The 10,774-nt window shown below is 43.8% G+C and overlaps 1 protein-coding gene across 2 annotated transcripts in view; it reads left to right on the top strand.

Annotated features, from left to right (window-relative positions):
- Positions 1 to 9,935: 9,935 nt before the first annotated feature.
- TRH (thyrotropin releasing hormone) overlaps positions 9,936 to 10,774 on the top strand; it is a 68,695-nt gene continuing 67,856 nt past the window's right edge. The window contains exon 1 of one of the 2 annotated variants that reach the window (XM_085624457.1): positions 9,936 to 10,087. The gene's annotated coding sequence lies outside the window, so the exon portion shown is untranslated. Of the gene's footprint in view, positions 10,092 to 10,774 lie in introns of both variants that reach the window. The other variant, XM_085624458.1, reaches the window with a different exon arrangement.

Below are 10,774 nucleotides of genomic sequence, written 5' to 3'. Positions count from 1 at the left end.
GTCTGTGCTCAGGGAAAGGGGCCCCGCTCTAATAAAAAGGAAGACAAAATACAAAGTTGCTGGTGTGCATAACTGTGTACTGTCTCCTGGAACGTAGCTTAAAATAAAAGGTGACGTCTTAATACAAACAAACAGTGGTGGATGGCATCCGGGTCTGGGATCGACCAAGAAATAGCTTATTCTAAGACCTCTATAACAGGTCAAAAGAGTGCAAAGTTTGAGGTGATTCTACAAATAGACAACCTCATATTAGAGAGTCAATCATGGGAAGGACCCAAGTACGAGGGAATCCTGTGTGTCTATCTAGAGTGAATATACACTCAACTAGAAGGTTTACCAGGAGCTAGAAACCGAGAAGACTCCTTCGAACAAATTATTGCTCTGAGCTTTTTGAGGTCCTGATGAATGCCCCTGATACTGTTTAGATCTTTATGGGCAGAAACATGTCGACCGATCACTATGGATATCGAGCATAATGACAAATCTATTTATGCTGAATTGCCATATTGCCTTTTAACAGTGGCAGTCGCACTCTACCAATTAAAGCACTTTTGAGTTCCACTAGCCACTTTTATTATCACTTTTATAATTTAGTGCTGCACTTTTAGAACCACATTCACAAAATTGAGGACTCATTATATTTCTGTCGTTACTGGAGATCTGACAGTAACCCTTGTATGCTATCCCTCTTTACACGTCACCGGGTCGTTCCACCAGGACTTGGTACGTTGTATCGAGGTATACAGACCCAAATGATGACAAACATACCATTCCTCTGTGATTGATGGGTTCTGTTCCTTGAAGGGTTCTCCTTTAACCAGAGATGTCAGATTATTCCAGTTTACTTTCTCCCTCCTTTTGTAAAATATAGCATTAGACCCGGGTTGACTCAGTGGTTATAGTGTTTATGATTAAGGGATATACAACCTGCTGGTCTCAAAAATTTATCCCTTGGACCTCCCCATACTTTGTTCTGTTGTTACTGTAATTGAGCGGCCTTCGGCCGTAGGTCCCACAATATCTTTTCCTTTCAGCATAAGGAATCAAAACGCTCTGTGGCTTTTTAGGTTACGTCATATACTACTTCTCAGTGGTTGGTATGGTCATCCCTCCTTTCCCCCCCCCCCCCCTTTTCTGTAAGGAATAGTTTCTTCCTTTTTTAATTAAACCTGTGTTTTGATCCCTGCGTCTACTATGTCTGAGAGACAGGGTCTCTCGTTTGACGATACGGTAGCTCTTGATATCTTACAAACACCATGTATTATTGATGTACCCACTAACCTTGCGGTCACCAATAATGATGATTGGAGCAAGGTCCTTTTCCTTAAACGTTCACATGCACGGACACAGGTACATGGTGCAATCATGACCGAGTATTTACGGTCGGACTGTGCTCCCACTGGCCTGATCGTAAATAACGCACCTAGGCTATTTTTGGATGATAAGGCTTTCCTGAAGGACTGGTCCCTGGTAGCCTGGCGCTGTACCAGGGACTGGCTCATTCTGATTATAACAACTGCTAAAAGGATAGCTGACAACATCTTGATTGAGATACAGCTCCTCGAATCCCAGATAAAATCAGTACTAGTCACTGCCACCTTCAACAAACAGTCTAAAGAAACTGACAAAACCTGTAAGGAGTTTAGGGATAATATTCTGGCAAATAAGATTATAAAATTTAAAAAAGATTTGGCCAAGTTCTCTTTGACACGAGTATATCCTTACACCAGTGACTCTTACGTTCCACCCACATACAACCAACAAGGTGGGAGACCTGGCTCTAATTACTCTACATCAGGTAGTGATGGTGAGTCATCCGATTCGGACCTGGGTGCACAACATTCGATGAGAGGTCAAAACTGGAGGAAGAGGGGACCGAGGAGAGGTACCTTCTTTGGAGGTCCACCTCCGCCACCACAATGGTGGCCACCAGCACCCTACAACTATCCACAGCCTTATTACCAACACCCGATATATCCAGGCCCGATGCATACAGACAATTTCCAACAACAGTCTTTTTTAGGACAAGGCCCCCGCCGCTCCAGGGGCAAGAGAAGAAATGCTCAACCAAACGTCCATTGGAGTCCCCCTCTATCATCTCGCACACGGAGCAACCAACGAGACCCTGTGGTAGCAGGACCAAGCAACATGACAGCTTAATTGTCAATTTAAGCGAACGCTCCCTTACCACTGATGAAACGAACGTTCTAGAGAAGGGACTTGGATATGTCCCCACTCACAAGGGAGACTCTTTCCAGACTAGACAGGAATTGGCTGGCTTCTTTAGAAAAGTGAGGTTACGAGCCTTTTTCAAAGAGAAACCACAAGAGGAGGATGAGGAGAATATTACCAACACTGGTTTACGCCCGAGATCTACGTTTAATCCACCTACACATTTAGTTCCTCCAGAAGTTCTCACTTTCGAGAGGGCTGTCTTGAGAGATGCTGAAACAATCTTCCAGACTGATAACCGACAATTTTCCAATCTACCGAAGAAAGAATCGCTGGCACTCCGAACGCTGTCAACTGACAGGTCAATCACTATCAAACCGGCGGATAAAGGAGGCGCAACGGTTATCATGGATTCAGAGGCATACAGGAGTGAATGCAAAAAACAACTCGAGAACGGCACGTTCTACCGGCCGCTCAAATTGGATCCCACAAGAAGATTGATGGCTACCATAAAAGATCGGGTAGACGACGGCCTTGAAAATGGCTGGATTACGAATCATGAGGCACTCTTCTTGAAAACAACTTTTCCGGTGACCCCATACTTTTATGTATTGCCAAAAATACATAAGGGAGTGTTTCCCCCTCCGGGCAGACCCATAATTTCAGGGATAGGGTCGCTCCTCGAGCCCTTGTCTACTTTTGTGGATTTCTTTTTGAAACCGCTAGTGAAAATGATGCCCTCATATGTTGAGGATACTAAAGATTTGTTGCGCATCATAGATGGAATGCCTTTTGACTCTACACAAGACTACTTAGTGAGTTTTGATGTAGAGTCACTTTACACTTGCATCCCACAGGATGAGACTTTAGCAGTAATCAAGACATTGCTGGAAGCAAGTGATCTACAAAGTGCAACACCAGTGGATTTTATCATGTTCTGTGCTACAATGGCTATGAAGGAGAACTTTTTCCAGTTTGAAGAGGAGCTGTTCTTACAGATCTCGGGGACATCAATGGGGAGCATTTTTGCTCCTTCTCTAGCAAACCTGTATGTTCATCAAATTGAACAAACTGAAATTCTGTCTTCATCCAATCCGTTTCTAGGTCATATTTTGACCTGGAGACGATACATTGACGATATCCTAGTCATTTGGAGAGGTGATTTGGATACGATTGAGAGATTTCACGCATGGCTGAATAACATTAATGGCTTTTTAAAGTTTACGTGTGAAGTCTCCAAAGAGCGCCTCCCCTTTCTGGATCTATTGATTGGTTCTCAAGATGGAATTATCACCACTGAGCTGTATAGAAAACCGATGGCTCGCAATTCCTTGTTACACTTCGAGAGCTTTCATCCGAGAGCCCTGCGGGAGAATCTGCCTTTTGGGCAATTCCTCCGGATTCGACGGAATTGCTCCAATATCACCAAGTACTACGAACATGCTTCCCAACTTTCCTCTCAACTTTTGGATAGACAATATCCCAAAAGAACAATTAGAACATCAATGAAGAGAGCTGCAAATAATCATAGGGAAGCCCTGTTAGAGAAAAAAATCTGTAATCCCACTACTGAAGATAAAAGAATCACATGTGTCAATACTTTCTCCAGTTATTCGAATGCTCTAAAGAAAAGCATCCTAAAAAACTGGAGACTGCTTAAAATTGAAGGCAAGGTGTTACCGCCCCCCCTGTTTGCGTTCAAGAGGAGTTGCAATATAAAGGACCAATTAATACACACACGTCCTAGAACTTTGAAAACCTCCGTAGACACTCCTTTGTGGGGTTTACCCCCAGTCAGAGGCCATTTTCCCTGCGGTAACTGCTCAGTGTGCCCACAGACTTCACATACAACAGAAATCAGTATTGGCACGAGCAGACCGTGGATCTTGAACAAGCACACCAACTGCAATAGCGACAGGGTAATCTATTTGATAAAATGTCCCTGCGGTTTGAATTATGTGGGAATGACTTCCCGCAAAATTAAGCTGAGGATCTCTGAACACAAGAGCACCATACGGTGCAAGAAAAGTGCCACTAAACTGACCAGCCATTTCATTGCAGCAGGCCACAAAGACACTGATATACATTGGGTTATCATTGAACAACCTTACATTCCACCACACATTACAGACATTCAACGTTTCCTCCTGTGTAGGGAACAAAAATGGGTTTATCGTTTACACTCGGATGTGGTGGGGCTTAATGACGATATCCCGTGGCTGTTGTTATAATTTGCGAGCCTCGCTTATTGGTTATCTACATTTAGCATGAATGCAACACCAAACCCTTCCACTCCCGGGTATTGTTTACATTTTGCGCGTCCCAGTATCCTGGGAGATGGATGTGATCAGTTTCCTTTTTATGACACATGCGCATTGAGGTCCTAACATTTCACTCAGGCGCAGTCGGCTAGAGGGCGTTTCCTGACTGTGGGTCCTTCATGCGCGTGATAACCATACAGGCACACGTTTGGCCACCACTGAGCTCAGACGCAGCTGCACACGATTTGGCTTTAACGGTATAAAACATGCCGAACCTCTCCAGTCGGTACCTCCGGTCTTGACTCAAAGACCGCCTCGGGGTACCGACGGATAGGTAAGTACGACGCTGTTTTCTTGTCCGTATACTAAGGCCCTAAACATTACCCACAGAGCAATAATTTGTTCGAAGGAGTCTTCTCGGTTTCTAGCTCCTGGTAAACCTTCTAGTTGAGTGTATATTCACTCTAGATAGACACACAGGATTCCCTCGTACTTGGGTCCTTCCCATGATTGACTCTCTAATATGAGGTTGTCTATTTGTAGAATCACCTCAAACTTTGCACTCTTTTGACCTGTTATAGAGGTCTTAGAATAAGCTATTTCTTGGTCGATCCCAGACCCGGATGCCATCCACCACTGTTTGTTTGTATTAAGACGTCACCTTTTATTTTAAGCTACGTTCCAGGAGACAGTACACAGTTATGCACACCAGCAACTTTGTATTTTGTCTTCCTTTTTATTAGAGCGGGGCCCCTTTCCCTGAGCACAGACCAGGTTGAGGTGAGGGTTTCACCCAAAATATTTGGGTAAGTGCAATTTTATACATTATAAGATGCTGTGAAGCACTAGTCATGTTGCTTTTTTTGAAGTCAGTTAATGTGACTGTTCTTTCGCTATTATTACAATATGTAGGATGAATGTATTGCTTATCCATCTCTTTGTTTTCCTAGGTGACCGGTTCCAATTACTATATAGAGCTGACCGGTGCGGTAGGATTGTCTGTGATTTTTTCATTTTTTGTTAAATCACTTTTTCTCACATAGTAGCAGCTTTTTGAGGTCCTGATGAATGCCCCTGATACTGTTTAGATCTTTATGGGCAGAAACATGTCGACCGATCACTATGGATATCGAGCATAATGACAAATCTATTTATGCTGAATTGCCATATTGCCTTTTAACAGTGGCAGTCGCACTCTACCAATTAAAGCACTTTTGAGTTCCACTAGCCACTTTTATTATCACTTTTATAATTTAGTGCTGCACTTTTAGAACCACATTCACAAAATTGAGGACTCATTATATTTCTGTCGTTACTGGAGATCTGACAGTAACCCTTGTATGCTATCCCTCTTTACACGTCACCGGGTCGTTCCACCAGGACTTGGTACGTTGTATCGAGGTATACAGACCCAAATGATGACAAACATACCATTCCTCTGTGATTGATGGGTTCTGTTCCTTGAAGGGTTCTCCTTTAACCAGAGATGTCAGATTATTCCAGTTTACTTTCTCCCTCCTTTTGTAAAATATAGCATTAGACCCGGGTTGACTCAGTGGTTATAGTGACTTACAACCACACCATAAGGGTTGCTTGGCATGGTACAAGGTGATCACTTTAACTAGTGAGCATCATATACCAGGCCAACTTCTCACACCTTCCACTCCACTAATAAAGGATACTTTAGGAGTAGGGGAGGAATGTTACCTTTAACGTTACGCCCCCATACACTAAATCTTCATAAGTGCTCCCTGAAATATGGTTGAGGCCACCCCGTACTTTAGGGGATAGGGTGAGTCGGATGATGAAGCATGTCACTATTAGAGTGAGGGCTATATTAAGAAAAGGGTCTCTTTCCCGTCCAACACTCAACAGTGGGTCAGAAAAAGACTGGTGTAGAAACTCTTGGTATGGTATCATCTCAAAGACGAACATCCCCCCTCCCCTTTTTTTCTCTGGAAGGAACCACCCTGGTTCCAGAAGGGATACTTAGTTGTTTTTCTATATAAATAGGGAGGGCGTATCCCTTCCTACCTTTTTGGTGAGGACCTCTCCACCCTTCTATGGCCCTTTCGGGGTCTCTAACCTTGTGAAATAGAAAATGGTACCTCCCCAGGTTTTTCTACAGAGAATTTTTATTTATTTATAAAGTTTTTTATAGCGTGAACAGGACCCGAGCGGGTTTCAGAGCGTTTCACAGGTGATACGAAGTAAGTAACATGTGAGAAACAGCGGGACAAACTGTGAAAAATTGATTTTTGGGAAAAGGGTAATCAGTTTTTAATGGTTACTGGGCTCCATTCTGGTGGAAGTGGAGAACTCATATAAATACTTAGGATTAAGTTTTGCCAGGAATCTCAAATGGGATGTCCATATTGAAAACGTAAAAACCATATTACTGCTACTAACAGGATGTTTGGTAAAGTTAAACCAGATGTCTGAGGGGCTATTATTTACCCCCTTTTAAAAGTCTACACAGAAAAAATCCCTCCTCTTGCCCTGTATGGGGCAGTGGTTATTTCCCTTGATTGAACATCCATCTGGGAGGCAGTGGAGAGTGCAGCCCTTAAACGTTTACTCAGCTTCCTGATGGGAACCAATGGCGGCTGGCACAGATCGGGGTGGCGAGGGAGGGAGGTGGGGAGGGAGTAAATACATTTTTTATTTCACCTACCTCCTCACTGTGTCCTCCTCATCCCGTCTCTCCTCCTCATCCCTCCGCCGAAAGAGGAAGAACCCAGGAAGCACCTAGGCTCCCCTGGGCCAATCACAACGCTGCAATGCAGCATTGTGATTGGTCTGAGCGCCATGGTTCAGCGCTCAGACGGGGACTGGGGCCTGGGCCTGTTCTCCACCCAGGCTGAATTGGACCCATGATGGCCGACCAAACATTCATGCGTACTTAGGGAGTGAAAACCACTCCTTCCCTGCTCTGTCAGAAGAGCAGCCCCACCCCTGAAAACTGTCACAACAGGAAAAAATAAAATGATAATAACTTTGAGTTATTATCATTTTAGTTTTCCTTACACTGCTGAAAAGCAGTTGGTGGACTCACCTCCACGTTAGCGGAGGAACCGCCACTGATGGGAACCATGGTGCGGGGTGTAAGGAGGAAATTGAATCGTGTATCATGGTATCTTATGGTTAACTCCGGTACCCGGAGGTTCTTGAATGAGTTATCTGGTGATGAAGAGCCACCAAAAAAGTCTAAGTTATGCTGGGATGAGATCTTATTATTGAAAGAGAGTCAGACAAAAATATCCTTGATAGGATTAATGAAATTAAATATATTCACGCTTTGATGGGATCTGTAAGAATATGGGTTCATTTCTTTAATAATCAAGCACCGAGGGATAAGGATAAACTTAAATACTTTAGGCCATGAGGGCGTTCTCCGTACCTTACTCAGTCGCCTGATCCCAAGTTACAGTAGGGAAATTCTGAAAATGAGGCTGGGGTGCAATCCAATTTTCTCTAGACCCGAATGGTATATGGATGCGTGGAGCAAAGAGAGCTTTGTTTGCGTTTTCAAAATATGAAATGGTCACTATGTCATGTTTTTATGGATTCTTGTTTTTATAAGCCAGCCCGTTTTAAGGTTTTAGGTCCTATTTTTTTTTTGTTTTAATGCTAGATCCAGGGTTGATGCAAACACGTTTTTGTCTAAAATTGGCTATTTTGATGTGGCAGTGGGAACTACACATTTCCTACTTTCGATTAAGCAGAGTTTCTGATACTGGATGTTTTTAATGGTTTTTAACTGTTTACATCAATTGTTTTTAGAAATATTGCAATAAACTTATTGTTGCTAATCCTAATTTAGCCCTTTGAGACCAGGATGGGGGAAATGACAGAAATCAAATAGGAGCGAGTCAAATCTAAGATGGGAATAGGGAGAAAAACAAAGGCAGAGGTTGTAGATTGGAAAGAGGGAGTGGGAAAAATTAGGAGGGAGGAAGTGAATATAGAGAAGAAAAGGTGAATAAGAAGAAGTGCCTTAAAGAGAATTGAATGATGGAAAAGGGACATTTAAAGAAGAGAACGTGAGGAAATTAGTGTAAGGGTGAGCACTACTTGCGGCTGGTTGTCACGCATTGAGCGCCATTGTAATACTTTAGCCAACGCGAAAAGCGTGAGCACTCAGTGCAGGTGCGATCGTCCTGGTGTGTTTAACGCCTGCAAACACCGATAAAATATGAATAGTCCTGTTTTCGTTCATTACATTCGCTCTTACCTCTAGCCTTCATGCAGTCAGCAGCCCTTCTCCCTGTGGTTAAAAATATGTTCTTTATTGTTGCATTTCCCCTACTATGCTTCTAGCGCTAGAAGGCAGCATGACGCACTACAACCACACAACCGTAAAATAAGAACCCACAGTAACTCGAAGTACTCAAATAATTCTGTAAAAACTGTGGCACTTTTGCTTACATCAGGGTATTTATTGCTTATGGTGTTTTCGCCACTTCATGCCTCTGTTCTTAGGGAGCCCAGTTCACTTTTCCCTCCATTTTTTCACATTAAGATCTCTGACGTGAGGTTTGGGTGTGAAAAGGAGAGTGGGGGCTGACAGGACACGCAACTCACACGTGGAGCATAGGTCAGGGGAAAGGGGTAAATTGTTAAGGTCCCTTATATCACCTTTTAAATAAACGGAGACGCATGCGCGGTGTGTGTGGTTTTTAAGACACACATTTAGTTAGAGGTGCACGTAGAAAATACTTCTGCCCCCCCTCGTCCCCCCCCCCCGTAATGTAAATCGGAAAGCATGTTTACAGAGAGCGTCATGTCAGCAAAGTATACATGCACATACACTAACAATCTCCCATGAAGTCCACAAACGTACTGGGTAGCTAAGTTATGAATATGGCACCTGTAAACTCAAATTAGAATCCCGGCGTTCATGCTAGACCAAACTGTGTGATCCTTGGTATACCAGTGTTTCTTTACCGCCTTCTTTCCCTTGAAAGAAAGGCGAAGTATGTGGAAGTGGAGCACGTTCTTCAACGCTGCATTTGGTACATTTTAATACATTTCTTTTGATTTTAAAAACATGAATTGTCAATTGAGAATGTTCGAAAGGGTATTTAATTGTATTTGTTTTATTATTATTATTATTTTGCAGTAAGGTTTTGTTAAACCAAATAATTATATAACTCAGATAGACAAAACAAATCTGCACAGAGGTACAGTCCAGATACATATCAATGGAGACACCATGGGAGTCAAAACACCCCTAGTATGACACACAACCACCCACGTCAATAACACAACCACTCGCAGGTGAACACTGCCATCCCAAGAGCACGTGGTCCCCAAACCAAGTCATGAAACTAGGCAGAACTTGGTTGGTTGTGCGTTGCAAACTTACGTCTCTGACGTCAGCGGTCCAAAAAAACCACACACACAAGGAAAGGCGAAAGCAACGCTTCACTTAAATTGCATCACAAACATTTGCATAATTGTCTGAGAGGCAATATAAGTGCCTGCAGCTCGTGCTGCAGAGAGGGGGAGTCCTAGTGGATGCTGTGTGTGCTGAGGGCACACAGGAGGCAGGCAGCAGCATCAGAGCTCGGGCGTCCAGAAGAGAGCGAGCATCGCCTCTCAGCACCTGCCACACTCACAGCCACTGAGAGCAGCAAACGCCACAGTAAAAGGCAGGTACGGCGCTTTAATCCCACCAGATACTGCGCTGTTTGTTCTGTGTGTGATTGTTAGCTCACCTCGCAGTGCTCAAGTGAACCGTGCATGCTCTGTTATCAGTCTGTTCTTCTTTGTGTGTTTGTTAACTCTGTCTGTTCTTGTGTATGTTTGTTAGAACTTCTCGGGTGAAGTATGCTTGATCTATATGTCTGTTTTTTTCTGTGTTTGTTACCTCTGCCTGTTCCTGTGTGTTTGTTAAAACTGCTCGGGTGAGCTGCGCTTGCTCTATCTGTGTGTTTGTGTTAGCACTGTTCGGGTGAACAGTGTCCACTTCGCTATCAGTCTTCTTCTGTGTGTGATTTGCAGCCCTGCTTAGGTGGACCGTGCCTGCTCCGCTTTATGCCTGTTCTGTCCTTGTTTGTTAGCTCTGTCTGTTCTTCTGTGTGTGATGTGCAGCCCCACTCAGGTGGTTTGTGCCTGCTCCGCTTTATGCCTGTTCTGTCCGTGCTTGTTAGCTATGCCTCTTCTTCTGTGTGTGATTTGCAGCACTGCTCAAGTGCACAGTGCCCGCTCTGCTCTATGCCTGTTCTGCCCGTGTTTGTTGGCTCTGTATGTCTGTTCTGGGTGTGATTTGCAGCACTGCTCAAGTGGACAGTGCCCGCTCTGCTCTATGCCTGTTCTGTCCGTGTTTGTTAGCTCTG

This window comes from Triturus cristatus, chromosome 9 (genome assembly GCF_964204655.1).
Source record: "Triturus cristatus chromosome 9, aTriCri1.1, whole genome shotgun sequence".
NCBI lineage: Eukaryota > Metazoa > Chordata > Amphibia > Caudata > Salamandridae > Triturus > Triturus cristatus.
The sequence above is the reverse complement of the archived record's forward strand: the minus strand, read 5'-3'. Positions and strand labels throughout refer to the sequence as shown.